This window comes from Nelumbo lutea, chromosome 4 (assembly GCF_056320005.1).
Source record: "Nelumbo lutea isolate HS-2025 chromosome 4, American lotus-T2T, whole genome shotgun sequence".
NCBI classification, from domain to species: domain Eukaryota; kingdom Viridiplantae; phylum Streptophyta; class Magnoliopsida; order Proteales; family Nelumbonaceae; genus Nelumbo; species Nelumbo lutea.
Window position 1 is genome coordinate 36,202,961 of NC_142687.1, and position 22,307 is coordinate 36,225,267.

Sequence of the window (22,307 nt, forward strand, 5' to 3'; positions counted from 1 at the left end):
AATTAAGGAGACTGGATCTGCTCCTCACACAAGGCGCCTCACTCGTACCTTACATGCACATCGTACCATGCATTGGGAACATCTCCCATATTTATAAGTTATTATTCACGGGAGATGCTCCCAATGCACGGTGGATGTGCATGTGAGACGCCCCTGTGTGAGGAGTAGATCCTATACCCAAATCAAGAGTAGCCCTCTCAAACCACCCATGAACTGTCATCTTCTCAAGCAATGGTTTGTGCTTAACCGAGATAGGGGAGCCCCATTTCTCACTTCTTGGCCATTGTCGATCACCTAAGACTGATTTCTAGGGGTTGGTGACCCCAATTAAGACTAATTTCTAGGGGGTGATGCTCCTATAGCTAGTAGTAAGCACCAAGTCAATAAAGGCCTGTTTGTTTGCTTTGAAGTCTGACATCTGAAAGTGTAATAATTACATTAAGAGGTATATTGGTATTGGTGAACTTTTCTTTCCTCTGAACTCTGAATGCAGAGAATGTTGTTCTTAATTTTGAAAACTATCAAATATCCATTTTGACCCCATATATGAGAGTTTTTGTTTGTCTTTTTAGGGGTATCATTGGAAAACAAAAAGTTGTATGATTACACTTTAAGAGATAAGAGATAATAGGAAACGAACAACCAATTTTCTCTTAAAATTAAAAGATTCCTCTTAAGAGATAAGAGTTAAGAGGAAACGAATAGGCCCTAAGTGTTTTTTAAGCCCACTTACTAACCAAAAAAATGCTACTGTTTTGCATCTAAAACAACACAAGATTGATTTAAATCAGTTTTAAATGATTTATACAATTAATACTCATATTTGAATATATAAAAAATGTTAGAAGAATAATGTAAATAAGTCAGAGTGGAACTTATCGGTAAACGCTTTCCAAACCAAATGTCATCAATGTTGCAGAACTATGAAGACAAAACAGAGAATTGTAGAGAAGGGAGAGCTGAGTCATGCCACTTGATCACGATCCTTCATAGGCCACTGGTAGACGTGCACTCGCTTACAAACCTCCGTGAACCATTGGTAGATGTGCCCATGCCTTGACCCAGCTCAGTACGCACATGTATGAAAAGCACCCCCAACCCCCTCATATGATGTAAAGACATATAGCCCTCCTCCTACAAATCCCTACCCATAGGGAGAGCAATTCTAGTAATATACTCAAAGCCAACTCTTTTCCCAAACAATGTGGGACAAGAGTCTCTTACATGCAAGAGGACGGAAAGAAAGAAAAGACAAAACAAAAACAAAAGGGAGGGATAGAGGAGATTTTTAAAATTTTGAATCTTCCTTCAACAATCCCCCACAAGATTTAAAATTACAAAAAAGATTGGGCACTTGAGCATCACAGTGAGAGAAGTATTCATGGTGATGTCTTTTGGACTTTAATCAACATTTAGGTATAACAAACTATGTTACAGAGTACGGGTAGAGTCAGACTCCTTCAACCTTTCCCTTTTGATGTAACTAGCTAACTTTCCAACAAACTCAACTCACATTTCCTTAGTGGTTCTTTTTGTTTTGGAACATTTCGACCTTGTTCCCCTCTTGGAATCATGAGTGTTTTAGAGAGTCATCCCTTAGAGCTCTCATAGAAGTGGTCACACTTCACACTCACTTAGATTAGTTATTTACTGTGTATTACACACATTATTCTTAACCAATTAAGAGTCTTATACTCATCCCCCTCATTCTGTAGTCAAAACTATCTTACTTTGGCATCTATAATGGGTCACAATTTGATAGTACTTTTCCAAGTCATCTAGCGACTCGTTTTTATCCATTCAACCTAATTCTAAGGATTTCTTTTCACATAGGTTGGGCATTCATCATTAATTACTTATGTGACGGGCTTCTACCCCATTCATACCGATGCCTCATAAACCACTTTAGAAGTCTATGGGTTAACAAATCTGCAAGATTCTTTTTAAACCTTATAAAACCTAGTGTGATTGTTCATTCGTTGAGGTATTGTCTTACCAAGTTGTGCATTTTTTTACTGTTATATATTTTATTCTTAGCTCTGAATATTATTGTTTGACTATCACAATGGAGAGATATAGATGGAACTAGCCATGGCCAAAGTGGTATATCCACCAATAAGTTCCTTAGCCACTCTACCTCGGACCCTATCAATTCTAATGCAATAAATTTAGCCTCCATTGTTGAAGTTGTGTTATAAGACTGCTTTACTGATCTCCAAGAAACTGTCTCACCTCTTAGTGTAAAGACATACCCACTAGTGGAAATACTACTTTTTAAATCTGAAATCTAAATTCGCAACAATAAAGCCTTCTAAAATATGAGTAAAACTTAAATAATACAAACCAAAATTTATAGTTTCTTTTAAATATTTTAATAACCATACTAGAGTTTTCCAATGTTCATTCTTGGGATTATAAGTATGTTGACTTAATTTTTCAATTGCTATTGCTATATCTGGTCTTGTACAGTTCATTAAGTAAGACACAGATCCAATTATACTTACATACTCCTTTTGTGAAACAAATTCTCCTATATGTTTTTCTTAAGTGGATAATATAGTCAAGTAGTGTCTTAATTGGTTTACAGTCAAGGTGTTCAAACTTCTTAAGTATAGTTTTTACATAATGTCTACATTTGGACATTAAGAACTATTTTGTTTTTTTCATTACCTTTGTACTTGTTCCCATTATTAATATATCATCAACATACAAACAGATCATGACTCTATCATTAACAAACTTGCTATAGACACATTTATCGGAATCATTTCTGTTATACCCATTTGTTATTAATACATTATCAAACTTTTCATGCCATTGTTTGAAAGCTTGTTTTAAGTCATACAAGGACTTTATTAGTGTACACACTTTGTTCTCTTGTCCTGGCGCTACAAAACCTTTAGGTTGCTTAATCTATATTTCTTCATTTAATTCTCCATTTAGGAAAGTTTGTTTTTATGTCCATTTGATGAACTATTACTTTGTAAATAGATGTTATAACAAGCAAGACTCTAATTGTAGTTAACCTTGCAATTGGGGAATATGTGAATATCCATTTACAATCTAGTGCCTTAGTTTCAGGTGGGAGATTTACAAGTTCCCAAGTGTGATTAGTGTCTAAAGAGTTTATTTCACTTTTTATGACTTCTTTCTAGAATATTGCATCAGGGGAGGTTATGGCTTCCTAATAGGTTATTAGGTCTTTGTCCACTAGAAATGTGGATATTCCATCACTCAAGTTTGTTTCTTTTCTTTGTCTTTTACTTCTCCTTAAGTATGGTTCTTGATTATTAGAATCATTGTTCCCCTTATTAAATAGAGTACTGATTTCTTAAACATTCAACTCTTGTTCTTGGTTTTTGTTATGGACTTGGGGAGGTTCCCTATTGATTGTTTATTTTCTCTATAAAAAAACATGCTCAAAGAATTATGCATCTCAGGACTCAATTATTATGTTGGATTCTAAAACATTATCAATAGTTTTAATTACAAGGAACCAATAAGTTGCACTGTTTTGCACGTATCCAATGAACACACAATCAAAGGTTTTCGGTCCTAATTTCTTTATTTTAGGTTCAGGTATTCCAATATTTACTAAGCAGTCCCAAACTTTTAAATAGTTTAAATTGGATTTCCTGTTATGCCAAAGTTCAAAAAGGTATTTATCCTTTCTTCTTAGGCGGTATTCTATTATATAGGTGACAAGTCATTAGGATTGCTTCCTCCCAAAAGTTAAAAGGTGCACTTGAATTAATTAACGTAGTATCTATCATTTCTTTTATTGTTTTGTTGAGTTTTTCTGCAATTCCATTAGATTCAAAATAGTAAGGGGTTGTAATTTCATGTACAATTCCATTTTCTTCAAAGAATTTTTTGATGGTTTATATATCATATTCAGTCCCTCTATCTATTTTGAGTCTTTTTATTTTTCTTTTAGTGATGCAAAATTATAACATCGATATTGCATTATTTTTATGTCTATAGTTACTTAAGATTATGCAACAAAAAAAATGTGCTTAACATCAAGTTAAGGCAATGTTAGTTTGTGGTACTTCTGAACCGGATAAAAATTTTGCATCAGTTCAGTTTTTCATCATTTTGTTTTATAACTATTTTTTGCGCTCTTATATGATGGGAAATTTTAATGTTCAAACCACATTACTTTGCTTCTCACCTTACTCTTGCCAAACAAATAATCTACCTCCTGCCTCTATTCTCTTTTCTTGGGGACTACATCATTTTACCTCCTGTTTAACTTGTTATAGACAAACTAAACAAAACCAAATCTGAAAACAAAGTAAATCAGAATTTTTACACTATGCCCATTTGTGTTGCTATGATCCAATTGAAATTTGCATTTCAAATAGAGCACAAGGAGCTGCTATGTGATTGTATATAAGAATATTGCGCATTCTCTTTGCTAGTACACGTCAAGTTTCTCCATAATTGGTTGATCCAGGCTGTGTTTGGTTACAATGCAAATAAATTTGCACTGATGCAAAATTATGACAGTGCAAATGATTTAAATGTAAGTTCTGACCTATTTTTTGTTTCACATTTTAGCTTATTTTGTTTGATTTCATTACAAATGTAGTAAATTAAGACATGAAGTAGATCAAAGTAAAAACCAAAACATAATTAAATGAGAATTTGCATTTTTTTTAATTTGCACTCTCATGCATTTGTACTAGTGCAAATAAATTTGCACTATAAACAAACACAGCCTTAGGCTCTATTTGTTTAATGTGCAAATTTCATTCAAAATAATGCAGATGTATGGGAATGTGAATTGGCTGTGTAAATTCTGGTTTACCTTTTAACTCAAATTTGACCTTGCCTTGCTTGTTTGTGAGTAGAATAGGAAGTAAAATGATGTGATTCCACTTTAATTATATGAAAGGAGAGGGAGGTTATTTATTTAGGAGTATGATAGTATAAAAATGTGGTCCCCAATTTATATGAGATAGAGTTCAGGTAGGAAGACTTGCATGAATTTGTCAAATGCAAAATTTACACTACCAATAAGTGCAAATTTTGAATCAGGTAGGGGTGCACGTAGTCACAAAGAAATAGATGCAAAGTAGAACCAAGTGCAAAATCTGTATCCGGTTCAAATTTTCAGTGTAAACAAGCATAGCCTCAATTATTTATTCCACGAAAATGCTCATGCTCTTTTAACTCGATGAATTGCTCAGTTTCCTGCGTTCAATACAAACTCTGGTAATAATACCCTAAGGTTGTCCAGATCACTATCAGTTTGGTTCCTAAAATGGTTGGAGGAAGGCTTGGTTTCAAATTTTATTATCACATTTGATTACTATATCTATTTATACAAGGCAATTCGAGGCCAACTTTTAATAGATGCAGGGGGATATACATGAAGTAACAGAATTTTAGTGACAGAAATATCGTGCATTACAAGGGCCCAGATGTAGTAGGCACGTTAGGTAAGCACAATGAATGAGCACCTAATAGCTGTGTGACACCTGTCCTAGCTAATGAGTTTTCCTTTTTATGTTTCTTTTTTAATTATTTTGACAAAAATAATAAGATAACAGATAATTCCTGTCATTTGAATGAGAGATACATTAGCTAGGGCAGGTGTCACACAGCTATTAGGTGCTTATTCTTTGTGCTTACCTAACGTGCCTACTAGATCCGGAATCTCGAGGAAGAGGAACTATCCAACCTAAAAGTTTAAACTGTTAGATGAGGTATTCAATCCCGGAATAGTTTTTGTTATCTAATACCCTTTACACAAAAAGTCCATTGGGCTTAAAGGGTGGACAAGCACAGATCCACCCCATACCTTGTGCTAAAATTTAATTACTTATAATGGAGCAATGGAGATCAAACATTAGCCCACTTGGTCAAAGAGGCTTGATACCATCTCAAGGAATTAAACCTAAAAGCTTAATCTATTAGGAAAATCTATGATATGGAAAAGATATGGTATGAAAAGATAGGTGACATCCCTTAATAATAGGTTTTTATTCCCTAACACACAATAATGGAGCACCTCTTCCTTTGAGAAGATATCCACAAAGGCATAATGGACAGATTAATTAACAAGATGACAGGAACAATTCTGTACTTTAACATTTAATTATTAATCGTTCATGTAGATGTGCCACAACTCTTGCATATATACTAAAATTTTGCAAATAAGTCTCTAAAACATTGGGTTCTTTTTGGTGATAAAATTCGATATGAAAACAGACTTTATGTAAACACCATGCACTACTACCTTGCTGAGGGACTCATTTCAATTTCAAGATCCATGGGAGTCACTTCAATTGCCATGCTTGAGTGGGTCTTTTGGTATTCATTCACTCTTGATGCGCCTTTATGTGCTGTCTCCATTGCCAAACACTCCTTTAGTTCCATTACTACATCACTCATTGTTGGTCTCTGTATGGCTGTGGCTGGTAAGCATGCCATTGCTACCTCAATGGCTTTCCAGACAGAATTAATGTTGAAATCTCCTTCTAACTTTTGGTCAGCAATGTTTCTTATTTCCCCTGTTGCAAGCATAGGACTCACCCATTGCACTATATGAATCCTTTCATCAGAGCTTTTTGTAAATGCAGGTCTGCCTGTGATCAGTTCTAATAGGACAATCCCAAAACTATATACATCACTCTTCTCATTCAACCTGTTAGAAATGTAGTACCTGCAAGGAAAAAAAAAGCTAATTTCATTGTTTATGCCTTAAAATTTTGATTCATCTAGTGAGAAATTAAACCTCCATGTTTGAGTACTTACTCAGGGTCAAGGTAACCTGGTGTGCCAACAACTGTGGTTGATATATGAGTTCGGCCTTCACTGGGAAAATCCTTGGACAGCCCGAAGTCTGCTAATTTAGCTTGGAATGTTTCATTCAATAAGATGTTGGATGTCTTCACATCTCTGTGGATTATGGGTGGCTTACACCCATTGTGCAGATATTCCAACCCTGTCAATTATGTTCTTCTGTTAGTTGTTTAAGTGCGAAAGAATGACAGAAATGGCAAATTCAGGTTTGCACCTCCTTTCTGACCTTGTGCTGCGTCTACTGCTATTCGAAGTCTCTTTTCCCAACTCAATGCATCTGGATTTTTATCTGGAGTAAAAATTATAATAACATGAGTTAAATGCTTTTGGTCGATACTAGAACCATAGGTTTTAAAATGAGGTTGCATTTAATTTCATCGCTCACTATCATCTATTTCATTAGAAACGAATATACAAAGACCATGTAAGATTTTTAATACTACCATCATAAAGTTGCCAAGGCCCCCCTTTTTTTTTTGCACTGGTATAAATGCACATGAGTGCAAATAGGCTGAGTGTAAGTCCTGGTTTACTTTTTCTTCAAAATTGACCTTGTTTTGTTTGTCTGTAAGAAGTAAAACATGCAATAAAATTATGTGCTCCCAAATAATATGAAAAAGAATGGAATTGGGAGGAAGGTTATTTTTTGGGAGTAGGGTAGGAAGAAAATTGATGTGGTCCTCACTTTACATGAAAGAGAAATAAGGTAGGAGGAAGTCCTCCAAATTTTGTATCAGTTTTTTAGATGCAAAATTTGCATTGTCAATAGGTTCAAAGTGTCGATACGTATCAGGCCGTATCAGCCAATATGTATTGTATCAAGCACTTCCCGATACACCCTTACAGGGGGTGTTTTGTGCTCTCAACCAGTTTAGGGGGTGGGCCAACCTTAAACCAGTCCCTCTGAACCAGATTTGAAAAAAATACTAAAAAAAAAAACTATCATACTGACGTATCAGGCGTATCACTATTTTGAACCTTGGATAAGAGTGCAAATCATAGTCACAAATTAACAAATGGATATGCAAAATTGGACCAGGTTCTGAATTTATATCCGGCTCAGATTTGCATTGCAAACAAATGGAGCCTAAAAGGAATTGGATCCATAACAGTTACAAAACCGTATGTTTTTCAAGTAGCAGTTTGTATATATAAGAAATGCTTGAGTAATCTGATCCTATCCAAAGTGGTCTGCAAAAAGGCAGGCCTGAGACTCTCGTGCAAGAGGACGACTAATAAGGGTTGAGATTCATAGTGAGCTTAACAAGGAAGGATGGGGGAAAGAACACAGTATGGGGGAACTTGGCTATGTATGTGGGAATGAGTTGGAGGTGCTTCTGCAGGATTTCCGGCCTGAGAAAGAGACGGAAATAGGAGTCTCAAGGGATCTGGAGGAGGAATCTCAAAGGGTCATTCCAACGTGCCCTTCTTTATCAGGAGGAGGATCCCTGGAAGTGAGGGAGTTGGGGCATTTGATTCCGGATGAATTGGCAATGTTGGTCCAGGATGATTCGAGCTCTGGATTTACCTCAAGAGGGAAGGACTTAGTGAAGTGAGTGGAGGTTGCGAAGTTCTCTGGCATGTTTTTCTTGGGGGGAGAAAGCTTTGTCAGAGAAGCGATTCGATGACTGGAGAAGGAAGGAAATTTGAAAGGGATCCCTCCCCAGTGTTTGTCTTCAAAGGAGGAGGAGGAGGAAGGGAATGTTTTGCTAGAAGAGGCAGATGAGGCTTTTAGACTGGGGGGATTTACCAGGGAGCTAAAAGCTGAGAAAACTTGTTGATCTTTATGTGGACTGTTTGATGAAAGCAGACAAGAAGGGTAGGGACCAGAGCCCAGAGGTGGGTGAGAGGAAGAGGAAGGGCTGCAGTTTAGTTTGCTGAATTTTCCGGTTCAGTTTCTTCAGCTCTGCTTAGCTGTCTGAAGTCTTTTGTATTGTTGGTTGAGTTTCTTGTTTCGGTGGTTTTTAGTGTCAGCTTTGGGTGGATCTGTTTTGAGTTGAGGTGTTGGGGCGATCTGGGCAGATGTATAGGGGTTTCTTTCGGGGCTGGCCATATTTTTTGTAATGTTTAAGCCCTTTCAGCTCTTTCTGTAATTATTTTTTTTTCTTTTAATACATTTTTATTTACCTCCAAAAGAATATATAAGAAATGCCTGAAACAGAATCAGATAGATACCAGAGCGATGCCCTTGTAAGTTTCCATTTGCCATGTATTCGTAAATTATGGCCTTGGTTGCACCCTCATCACAGTACCCAAAGAAAGAGACCAAGTTCCTATGATGGACTCGCAACAAGAGTTGAGCCTGCAATTTGAATCCAGTCAGAAACACAACAATTGGTGGTTTGTCACAGGGACATTATAATATAATTTAGTTGAACTAAGAATGCGGAATGGACATTTTCTTTGGTTCAATCCTTTCATTACATTTTTCTGTAGAACCTTGATTTGATTATAATAATTTACCTCAGCTCGGAACTCCTTAATCCCTTGAATTGAGGAAGGTGAGAGCACTTTGACAGCAACTTGAGTGCCGTCATTCAAGAAACCATGGTAAACAGTGCCAAATCCTCCCTTACCAATGGCTGTTTGGAAGTTGTTGGTAGTACTAACAATCTCAGAGAATGTAAACTGTTTATTCTTTGGCGTTTCCACTACCCCATTATATGCGAACTGTTGATTGCTTGACTCCAGTGACCCATCAGATTTATTGACTTCAACCAAGAGCTTTACTGCTAGAACAACATCACAGAAATAATAAAAGGCTTTTGATACACTCTAAAACAAATACTTACTACATAGGATGAGATGGTTAAAGCAAATTTAAGATCCAATACCTCTTTGTTTTCTCCTTATTAAGCTCCATGATACAAGTAGTGCAATCAATACAAACAACTTTGAAGTAATTGAAGCAACTACTGGCACAACAATATTTTTCTTCTTGGATCTACAAGAATCTGACATGCAAAGATCTGGATTTCCCTCCAAACTAGAATGGAAATTGTTGAAAGTATGTTAGAGACCATCAGGTTCTGAAATTAATAAGCAATGATCTAGTGACAAAGTCTAAACTAAGTATTAAAGAAGGTTGAAAGTATGTCAGGAACCATCAGGATCTGAAATTAATAAGCAATGATCTAGTGACGAAGTCTAAACTAAGTATTACAGAAGATTGAAAGTATGTTAGAAACCATCAGGGTCTGCAATTAATAAGCAATGATCTAGTGACAAAGTCTAAACTAAGTATTACAGAAGGTTGAAACTACTGAAGTACTGGGGATCTATAGTTTTTCATAGATCATGCCCATGAACTGTTACACATAATTGGCTTGGAATCTTAATGCTGAGCATAAAGCTCGAATATTTGTAGAATCATTGAAAAGAAATGGGCATGACAACCATTTTACTATTAATAATTGAGTCTACAATTGAACCTTCATATGCATGAATATTTGAGGTGATCTATTTAAAAGCTTGAGTAGAACAGACCTTAATGACAGTGATCCATTCTTTGATCTCTCCATTAGAGCAATTGGAACTGATCCTGTGAGTCTGTTGCCTGTTAAATTCCTGTCAAAGACACATGTGTCAGTTTTTTTTTTTTCTTTTTAACTTTCTACCTGTTCTACAGTCAAAGCTCAATAACTTACAGAAACTCCAAAGATGGCATTTGTGACAGAAAATCAGGGATTGATCCAGTTAAGCTATTGTCTGATAAATCCCTGAACAAAGATTTGTTCTATTAAATTATATTAAATAAATAAATATGTTGGATGAAATACCTAAACTGTTAGGGAAGGTTTATGGTATCATGAATAGACATGTCTCTCATATTAGCACCTAGAGTGTCAGACCACTCTTCAATGGTGCAAGTTCTAGAACCATCTAGAATGATAAATTGAGAAAATTACATACGTACAGGTGCTGTATTGCTGTTAGGCTTGCAAAAGAAGGAGCTATTTCCCCAGTCAATCCACTTGAGGACAGGTCTCTGCATGTAAGATGACAGCTCCAATAAAAACACTCAGATTATAGATGATGCCAATTCAATTTACATTGTAATTCATGCAATACTCACAATAGTATGATACTAGGGGAATTATAACCATCATAGCTGCATTTCAAACCATCCCAAGTATAATTCTGAGGAATGCATGGATCTTCACTCCATATGTTTCTTTGATATTCATAACAGCATCAACTAAATTTCCATCAAATGAAAAAGAGAGACAAACTAGAATACATGCTGTCAAAATTAAACAAAATTTGCATCAGATTGGCTTGTGAACGAAGGGCACTATAGTAGCAGTAGTTTTTCTTCTTTATCCTCCTAGTTGTAATTGGTTTTTTCTTTTATTGGTTGTAGTAACTTGTGGTGTGTAGCTTCTTGTTTTTCTCCTTTATCACAAAAAAAAAAAAAGAGTGAAAGTCTACCCTAAACTAAACAAAGAAAGAATTGCATCACTAATGCACTCTTTCATATATATCCTGGAACACCTATATTGGTGCAGAGTCCTTTCACTCAAATTTCAATGGTGCCGGTATCAAAGAATTGAGGCAGCAGTAGTTTATGCTCAATCGACTCAATCCTGAAAGTGCCACCAATTGAATGGTCTTCTCTCTCTCTGTCTCTCTCTCTCCCACCCCACTATAAGAGAAATGACCAATGAGCGAAAATAGCTATGGTTGTGATGTCAACATTAGTTAAAAAAATTGAATTAGGAGAGAAATCAATTGCAGGTTAATGATGTGCTAGAACTTTTAAGGAAAAGTAATACTAGTCCTAAAAAATATGTAGACAAGAGTGGACATACAATCTTCATTGTTTGTTGGAAAGTGTAAAAGCTCCTTAACCAAGTAAATCTCCAAGGCATTGAACGTGGGAGGAAGAGTGGAGTTTTTTGTTTTATTCATAGAAACCCGAACCTCCTGTCCACTTATTTCTACTGGTCCTGTGGAATAGATGGTGTTTGACGATAGGTATTCAGGAACCACCTCATCTTTATACCAGAGTTCACCATTCAGGAAAATTCTGAAACTTCTCAACTGATTGCTCTGGATCCTTTCAACTTCAGCAAAATGCATGTACATATAAAATTGTGAATTGGGATCCTCCAGGGGCAAGTTGAACTCCAAGAAGCCACCTCCATTTTTTGGTCTGACTGCAGTGCTCATGACTTTTGATGGCAGTTGGAAGTCGTTGGGAGTCTGGGGGTCGACAGCAAACGAGGTTTGGAACGATTCCAAATAAGGCGGGCTAAAGGGTGACCAGATTCGATCGTAGATGTCATTTTGGTCCCTGCAGGTGACGTGTATATATCAACATGCATGAATCACTTATTAGCAGAAGATGAACTAGGAAATCAACCTGAGCAAATTTAAGCAACTCTACTCTTGGCTTCTAACTTTTTTTTTTCAACGTTGTAATCAAGGAAAAAAAAACAAAAGCCTACTTACCTGACTTTCTGACTGGTTGTTGATCCAGCATCAAGCCGGGCGTAGAGCTCTAGAGATCCAGACTTTGATCTATAAATGGCATTGTTCACAGGCCTTAGCTCCAGTGCTGAGATGAAAGGTGTTCCGAGGTTGGTGTTAAAGAGGCAGACTTGTATATGATCACTGGTGGGGACATAAATTATCTCCTTCACTTGAGCATGGGATGCATTGTCCAGCTTCACAGTGTCCCAGAGATTAACCCCGAGATAAAGATCGAATTCCGGTACCTGGTTTTTTGAATCGTAATTGCCTTACATGAAGGAAGCTCTGATCGAATAATTAAAAGCCCTGCCTTGTGCTGGTTTGAGGGTGTAACAGTTCTTGCTTCCTTCCGGAAAGCTTCTAACGTTTGAGAATTGCCGTTCAAGATAGGTGGACATGTAAATGGAGGAGATTTTCATATTTTGTCCGGTTTCCGTAACTTTGAATCAGAAGAGTAAAATATGCCCGTATTGTCATCAGTGTAACTGGAACCCTCGAGTATCCCACAATCGACGCTTATCCATCCTTAATGGTTTCAGAAACGAATTATCCAAACAGAACAAGTAAAAATTTAGAGTAGTGGATTCAGTCGAGGGAACAAAGTTTCGAAGTAAAACCTTTAAACATGAACAAAATGACCAGATTATAGTGAAACATAGCAAACAACGATATGCAACTTTTTTTTTTTTTTTTTTCTCTCTATGGCCTGCATTTCAGTTTAAAAATTAAATTACAGGGGTGAATATTTTGTAGGAAGGGGTATGCCTATCCCCATATATGTGAAAAGGATTGCTCAGAAGTGATTGAAGCTAAGGCTTGCCGGGCAGGGCAGGATCTGGGTCTACAGCTAGCTTAATGTAGATGTAATTTCGATCATGTCCAACTCTTCTTTCCAAATCCAGTCATCTCCTTCACTACTTTCTTAAATAGGAATTTGTCTAAAAATTCACCATTAATTTTCAGCATTTCTCTTAAACTCACCATAATTTTTCTTCTAAACTCATCGTGATTTATTTTCTTCACTACTTCTAATATTTTTTTTTATAATTTCTATTTTTTTACATTTTTATTTTATACAATTTATAAACTTTCTTGTATTTTTAGTTATTTATTTGTAATTTCTATGCTTTTCTATAATTTTATGTTTTTTCTACAATTTTTATTTTCTGATTTTATTTTTCAATTTCTATAATTTAAAAATAATTTTTATTTTATTTGCAAGTTTTTTAATTTTTTATATTTTTTGTAATTTCTATGTTTTTCTTGTATTTTATATTTGAAAATATTGTTTGAATTGTTTTCTTTTTTCCATGTCTAAATATATATATATATATATATATATATATATATATATATATATATATATATTAACATCTGTTGGTCTGTTTAACACTAATTAGTGATATAATAATTTTAGACATTTTTAAAAAATTGTGATAAATTTAAAAAAATTGTAAAAACTCATAATGAGTTTTAGACAATTGGTTGTGTAGCCTATGTTCCTTTCGATTCAAAAAAACACGCAATAGGTTGGGATAGGGTTAAAATTGGGTGTTCAACAAAGTGGGTCGGGTCAAGGTTTACTTAACCTAACCTGGCCCCACTTTTAAGAATGGCAACGGTGTGTGACGGGGTACTATGCAAAAAAACCCGTCTATGTCTACATGGGAATCCTCACTCTCCAAGTCTCCATTTACTCGCGTGGTCATCAAAACTCGAAATATCCAATTGAAATGACGAAATTAAACCATATTTAATTGAACTCATTGATTTGATTTTGGTGTTCGGTGTTTTGGAAAAGCGAAAGGTATTAATTAAGTTTTGGATACTTGAAATTGATTGAAGACAATTGACTTCAGCTTTGACTCGAGTAAGGGAGTTAAGTTCGAATTTCATAATATCCTGTTTGAGCGGTTTGCGAGTTTAATATTATTGCTGTTTGGTTGCAATACAATCTTGTTTGTATTAATATAAATGGATGGGAGTGTAAATGAAAAAAATGTAAATTCTAGTTTAATTTTGTTTTATGTTTTATTTTACTTCATTTGTACTCGATCAAATAAAATAAAGTAAAGTTTGAGATAAAAATAAATCAGAATTTGCATCTAAATCATTTGCACTAAGGGTGTAGTCGACTTGATTTAGATTAGACTTATCAAATTGGATTTGGATGGTCTATTATAATTATTGGATTAAGCCAATCCAAAATAAATTGGTTCATATTCTTATTGGTCTGAATTGGACCTAAACCAATTTTTCAATAATTTGATCATGAGGCCAAGCCCTTGTCCAATTTGAAACCGATCAAAACTGAAGCTGACATAAAATCACTTTTATGAAAGTATTTTTACAAAAGCACTTTTACAAAAATACTTTTATAAATGTAATTTTATTAAAAGTACTTTTGTGAAAGAACTTTTACTAAAACATTTTTATAAAAGTACTTTTATGATAGTACTTTTATAGAAGTAATTTAAAAAAGTACTTTTACACGAAAGTACTTTTCTAAAATCACCTATAAAAGCACTAATGAAAGAACTTTTATGGAAGCACTTTTACAAAAAACACTTTTACGAAAGTACTTATATAAAAGCACTTCTAAAAAAGTACTTTTATAAAAGCACTTCTAAAAAAGTACTTTATAAAAGCATTTTTACAAAAGCACTTTTATAAAGAAATCCTATGAAAGTACTTTTATAAAAACACCTGCTAAAGTACTTTTACAAAAACACATACAAAATTACTTTTATAAAAACACTTCTACATAAGTACTATTAGGAAAGCTCTTTTACAAAATACTTTCATAAAAGCACTTTTATGACAGTACTTTTATCAAAACACTTTTGTAAAAGTGTTTTTTCAATGCCAAAAGGGTATATTTTGTAATTTTCATATTTTTTTAATTTTGATATATTTTTGTAATTTTTTTATATGTTATATTTTTATATAATTTTTGATATTTCATTCGGTTTGGATTGGATCCAATCCAGTCCATTTACATTTTAATGGATTGGATTGGGTTTTATTTGTATTGGATTTGAATTGAATTGGGTCTTGTTCATTTGTAAGTGGACTCACATTGATACTTTTATTTTGTACTACCATAATTTTACATGCACCGGTGAAAATTTATTTACACTACAACCAAATACAACCTTAGGCTCAGTATGAAAAGAATACAAATTAATACAAATATACACAGTAAAAATACATAAAATAATATAAAATACAAAATTTTGCATTGTCGTTTTTGCATTTTTACCTATTTCACACCGAGCCTTACACTTCTATGAGGGAACTGCACCCATATTACCCCATGTTTTGCATAATTCCAAAATCCATATACTAGAGGTGATAGGACGAAAAATAAAAACAATAAGAAAATATATGTTTTCATTTTTTTTATCAAAATTCCAGATAATTAGACATGGAATACCGGATTGGGGTTGCCCATTAACAAGGATGATAGCTGCCAAATAGCCCACCAACAATATGAACTTCAAGGAAATCTTCATTGATTACTCTCTTCGATATAATCCCGCATTCCTGCTCTCTACTCTCTATTTATGTCCATCTATATATAGAATCAAATTTGACTAGTTCATAAATTATTGGTAAAATTTGGTTTCAATCACTGTAATATGACAAGGGAAATTAAGGGGGCATTCTATAATATAAATGTTTTTATTTTCATTTGTTTTTGGAATAGCTACATCAATAAAAACAAATAAATAAAAATATGTTCTTGAACTTGAACTCTATTTTTATTTTCAAAAGGAAAAATAAATTGGTTTTGTTTTAAAAAACAATACTTGCTTTTAGAATCAACGAAATATTGGTTTTTAAAACAAAAATAAAAGTTTTTAATACAAAAATTATATGATTTATGGAACATGAAGTTGAATAATTAGGTAAAAACATATTTCTGAAACCAAATTCAAGAACATGTTTTTGGCTTCAGTTTTAAAAACGGAAAGCTAACACACAACCAAGAAAATGATTTTTGTGTTTTTATTTTGAGAAATAATTTGTTTTCAAACCAGATGGTTTTGTTTTTAAAACCAGCAACAAGAAAAACAAATCACATTGTGGAATACCCCCTAAATTTATGTAAAGTTTAGTTTCAAAAATGAAAAATGCGATAAAATTTTAGTCAAACTGTTGTGTATTAAACATTGTTTAATAAGCATTTACCATATTTTTCTTTCATGTACTACTTCTCAATGGTATTAAGACAAATCAATATGTACTTTTTTCCTTTTCTTCTAATTCGATCCGGGTATATGATAATCATTTTAATCGACAACAACATGGTTATATTGAAAAGTACTTTGGCTTCGATTATGCTTCAAGGTTTTTAAAATCGAATCAGACAGGAAACCGTTATGGGGTCAAGGTTTTTGGGTTGAATGGCCTGATTGTTCAAACTGAATGGAAGGCCCATTTTGGCAAAAAAAATAAAAAATGGTCGAAAACCACCGTCTGGGTTGATGATTCGACGACTTGACTGCTCGGGTCAGTGGTTCGTTGATCAAATCAGCAGTTTTTGACTAAAAAGCGATTTTAGGGTGAAATGGAATTGATCACTTAAGTTGGTTTTTTTCGGTCCAACCGTTCGGACTGGTCTGGTTTTGAAAACATTGCTTAATGTTAGTTTTAATGGATGTGATTTCGAATACATAGACGTTAGAAGTTTCGATCCATCTACAGGTATTTGTTAATTCTAGTCCAGAAAAGACCAAAACTGCGACACAATACAATGGGGGCCCAGAGGCCCAGCCCAACCCATCGGACGGTGACAAAGTGATCCAAGGATGTGAGAAAACGACAGTTGGCTCTGAGAGGGTGAATGATGATGAATGGAAGAAATAAAGAAGTATGAAATATCCAAGTTACCAACCAAATGGGGTGAGTGAGAGGGTGAATCAGAATGATTAATGGAATTATAATAAATGAATAAAGGGTTTTAGGTGAGAAGGGTGGGGTGGGGAGAGAGAGATTACTTAATAGAGGGCTTAGAAGGAAGGAAAGGATATATAAATAATCAAAGGCCAAGTATTCAACCACCCTCAGAAAAAGACCGAAAATGGCTGTTGTGAGTGTGAGAGAGCTCCGTTGGAAACCGTTGTTGATTTGGGTTATGCACTTTCTTGTCGGCAGTTCACATGTGCACAAAATTAAGGGAGTGATTTAATGCTTCTTGCTTCTCTCTCTCTCTCTCTCCCTAATTGACTTTGTGAAAGTGGTCATTTTTGGACGGAGTGAATAAGGAATAACAAGAAAAATCTGGGCCGGTTTGGTTAGCAAGTAGGAATTGGTATTATATTTTTATAGTCTGTTTGGTTCAGACAAGAATCGAAATGGAAAATGGAATTAGTAAGAATGAGATTTCATTCCCAAGGGAAGGAGACATTCCCTCAAATGGGGGAATGACATTCATAGGAATAGGAGTTTGATTCCGCCCAATCAAACAGTTAGAATTAGAATGGCCCATTTTGATCCTATGAACCAAACGGGCCCTTAGTGTTGTTTGCTAATTTTTTTTATTTAAGCTTGTTTGTTCTAATGTATCTTTTGAGGGTCATGTGATATCCCCTCTCCTAAGATTTATTAATTTTTTTTATTTCCTAAAAAACAATGAAAAAGATTATTACATGATGAAATACATTGCCGATTGCGAGTTTTCAACAATTGATACTCTTTTTTTCAGTTTTGTAATTCATAAATAGATATATTAAGATGGGAATTAATGTTTTTTCCCAAATAAGGCCCTAAGGTCAATTTCGTTCATCAGTTATACAGACCTTGCAAAAGAGGTTAGATCAAAATGAATTAAATCAGAAATACAAGGATGGGTATTAATGTTTAAACTTATTAAAAGGCCCTAACCCTCAGTATTTAGCGTTTGGGAAACCCTGGAGTACATATCATACAATATGATAGTATTGATACTTTCAACTAAGGCTGAGTTTGGAAGGAGTGCAAATGCACCGCTCACCTGGGTGGTTGAACTGTTTGAACCATTCAATAGTTTTGACAATTTTTTGTCAAAATGGGCCAATTGTTCAGTTCGAATACTTGGACCATTCAATCTAGAAACTAAATCCCTGACCAATTTGTTGTTAAACTTAATTTTAAAAACCTGGATTCAAAATATCAATACACCCAAATATGATCACATGAGTATATATACCAATACTTTGAACCTAATGCTTGCTATTTTTTTAGCTTTTTTTTTTTTTTTAATTTGGGAGTGGGTCGTAATAATATAAATAAGCATTTAAAACAAAGGTTTTGTGATAAAATCCTTAAAAAGCAACCTATCGATGGTCGATTGCAAAATTTTAATCCTTTCTTTAAACCATGCATCCAATGGAAATATGCTAAAAGTTTAGTGGTTTGGATGTTAAACAAGAATCAAGGAATTCCATAAAGATGGTGACAAGGTTGTTCTACCTTCTGGCATAGAATAAAGTTGCATGTCAAGGTTCTTTTTTTTTTAAATGTTGCCACCCAAAGATTCTGTTTTAATGGAGATAAGATCATGTCCATCACCATTAAAATGGAATATCATCTGTGGTTAATGCTCAAAGGAGAATGTGATCTCATTATGTAATGCAGTTGGGGGGGGGGGGGGTTGGAGTCAAAGTGTTAAAATCCTAAGATTGTAGCTAGAAAAGCAAGCGTCACTCTTCCTTAGAACCATCTTTGGACTCTCTCCCAACATCCGTGAAGGGGATTTGTCAAGTAACTGTAAATAGAGATTATTTAATCAGCAAGTTAACAAAGTGCCAATGCCCTCACTGCTGGTGTGGAAGAACTTGTCTAGACACTGATTTCGCTGCTAAGTCCCAAGTACTGTGATTGTCTAATTGTCAGTTATTAAAGCTTTGTTTCCTTTGGTTTATCTAATCATTTCTACTGTTTGGGTTGGGTGGTTTCATAAAAAAATTGCTTAGTTTAGTTGAATTGAATCAATAGCTCTATCCTCATCCCAAGGAAAAGCTTTGTGACTGTGGTTCATCTAGAGAGAGAAAGAGAGAATTCACTACTTTTGCTCTGCCTGAGGATGAGGTATCAAAGAGACCTAGAAAGAATCCTACCAATTGTTCTAGTGGTGTGAAAATCCATCTAAAGGTGATCCATTCAGAAATGGAATTCATCCTTTGCCCAATTTTCAGCAAATTGGCCACATGGCCTTAATTTTTTAATGTGGTCATATAGTGAGCCCATTGTTACTTGTGGATTGTGTTTGGATGAGTGCTGAATTCGAGGAAAGAAACTGAATCAAAATTCACCAAACTCTGCAGAATTCAGATAACCTTCAAAATTCCGCATTTGAAGGCTTGAATTCCACTATTTTCAAAGTTCCAGTTCTCAAAAGGTGGAATCCAAGAAATCTGTGGGCCCATCTTTGTCCCAAGCACAGAGCATAACTTTGTAAGATACCAGTAGTTGAATTTCAGATGTCAAGCCATGTATTTCCTTTACATGTGTACTAATTTGTCACTGAGAGTTCAGATGAGCTGTGGAAGAGCGCGCCTCACATCACATGGCACCCGTATATTGGGAATCATGAGGAGATGTAGTATATTTCCAATGCGCAACTGTTATGTCCCGTGGATAACGATGTAAAAAATTCATGAATAGTAGATCCGAGACCGTATGGGTCACGGATTGACGCACTCCGTGGGATGCCCATTGGAACACCACTGGGAGTACCAAAGTCCAGCTCAGGCTGAAGATGGCCCCATTCGTTGTGTGTATGCTTAACTTGTAGTAGTCCTCTTACCATTACTACGACCATTATAATTTGTATTTGAAACCAATAACTTCAAGCTGTTCAATTTCACCATTTGTTTGTTTTTATGCAAGTAGCTTTTTCAGTTCTTTGTTCTTTGTTTCCAAATGCTTTTTACTAGGGTTTCTTTATTAGAGCAATCTAATATGCTTAAACTATACAGTCTATACCTTTAATATTTTTCCATAAATTATAAATAAATTTACTTAATTTACAGAGTTTCTGTTGCTTTCTCTTCAGAGTGAGATTCTTCTTGTGCTCTAAATACATTTCTCCTTTAAGATTGCTGTTAAGAAAATTTTCATAGGAAAAATCTTCTTCAATGAGAGAAGGAGAGAGAGAGGTTGTAATGACTAGAACTGGAGGCCATCAATGTAAATGTAGCACTAAAGGTTCTCCAACACAAACTTTGACATCAGAATAGTAATTTTAAATCATTAAAAGAAGGCATTTTCTTGGTAGGAAGCGTCATAAATAATTTGAAAACTGGATTCTACACCATTAAAGAAAGATTTGTACACGGACATTTGCATTATCAAGCTTAAAAGTAGATCAATCAAAATCATCTCTCTCTTTCTCTTTGAAATTTCACATAAGAAAATGAGGTGAGGTGAGGACCTGGTTGCATCAAGCTTCACATCCATTTTCTTCTTTTTTATGTACTAAAATCAGTGTTGTCAGACTCCAATGGGAACTAGCAGTTGAGCAGTGATCTGGTGATCTTTCTGGGTCCCTTTCTTTACAGTTAATTTTTACAGTATGAATGATCTAACTAATGGTTAAACCATTAAAACTGTGACCCAGTAAAACCTTTAATTTCCAGTTTTTCATCCGGTCCTGGTCTGATTACATTGGCAAAAATTGAGGGTTGGATTCTTCCTACCACTTTTATTATCCACATTTAAAATGTACTCCAATTTTGAACTTGTGGGTTCGGAGTCTGGATCGCCTGCCAACAGAATACATTTTCCAACAGCCTATCAACATCATCTGACACTGCATATCTCATACATGGTGTGTCTCACTTTTATGGTTGGTCCCCGTTAATTTCATGGTGAAAAGTAGGGTGTTAGATAGTGCTGGTAGGGGGTTGGAACGTATTTTGTTGGCAGGAGATCCCAATTCAGTCTTTGGACCAGATTTTATGCTTCATAAGTCCAAATTGAGAGAATAGGGAAGTTGGCTAAGAAATTCAAAATAGGCTGACTTATTGTCTCTCACTTGCTCTAATAGTGTACAAATTTGCTTAACTAATGCAAGACATTGGATATGGTTTCAATCTAGGTAGTCAATTAGCACTGAGTAAACTAAATGCAAAGCAATGTATTATTTAAGGCTTAAGCAATACAATTTAAAAGCGAAAGGGCACAAAGAGTAGATCCAAAGACAATGCATCACTCCTAGCTAAAATTTGTAACAAGTAAACACTGAATTTGATGGGGATGGATCCTAAAGCTGTATTTGGTTGCTTGTAAAATGGAGCAAAACAAATGATTTCCTTGGAATCATATACGTGATTTTCCTGGTGCTTCGCTTAACTTGGAAAATAAACCTGAATAGAGAAGGTCAACTACTTTTGAAAAATCACTTCACAAAAGTTAGAAGGAATGTCATTTTCTTATAATTTGTACTGACGTTTTGGAAAATGTTCATTTTCTAGTCATTTTTACTTGCTAGCAAATACCAAATAGCAATTTTAAGGAAATCATTCATTCATTTTCCATCATTTAACGAGAATGCTCATGCTCTTTTAACTTGATGAAATGCTCAGTTTCCTGCGTTCAATACAAACTTTGATAATAATACCCTAAGGTTGTCCAGATCACTATTAGTTTGGTTCCTAAGATGGTTGGAGGAAGGCTTGGTTTCAAATTTTATTATCACATTTCATTACTATATCTATTTATACAAGGCAATTCTAGGCCAACTTTTTTAACAGATGCAGGGGGATATACATGAAATAACAGAGTTTTAGTGACAGAAATATCGTGCATTACAAGGGTCTGGATGTAGTAGGCACGTTAGGTAAGCATAATGAGTGAGCACCTAATAGCTGTGTGACACCTGTCCTAGCTAATGAGTTTTCCTTTTTTTGTTTTTTTTTTATTTTAATTATTTTGACAAAAATAATAAGATAACAGATAATTCCTGTCTAACAGAGAAAAACATTTGAATGAGAGATACATTAGCTAGGGCAGGTGTCACACAGCTATTAGGT

At 34.8% G+C, this 22,307-nt stretch overlaps 1 pseudogene across 1 annotated transcript; it reads right to left on the reverse strand.

Moving 5' to 3' along the window:
• Nucleotides 1-6,145: 6,145 nt before the first annotated feature.
• On the reverse strand, nucleotides 6,146-15,803 carry LOC148855205 (putative leucine-rich repeat receptor-like serine/threonine-protein kinase At2g19230; annotated as a pseudogene). Its single transcript, XR_016112982.1, has 13 exons — nucleotides 15,725-15,803; nucleotides 12,268-12,813; nucleotides 11,625-12,109; nucleotides 10,889-10,970; nucleotides 10,730-10,801; nucleotides 10,461-10,532; nucleotides 10,300-10,380; nucleotides 9,648-9,799; nucleotides 9,277-9,542; nucleotides 8,989-9,115; nucleotides 7,040-7,102; nucleotides 6,766-6,955; nucleotides 6,146-6,673 (listed from the first exon to the last, which is right to left on the reverse strand). The product of XR_016112982.1 is annotated as a putative leucine-rich repeat receptor-like serine/threonine-protein kinase At2g19230 (transcript).
• Nucleotides 15,804-22,307: the final 6,504 nt, after the last annotated feature.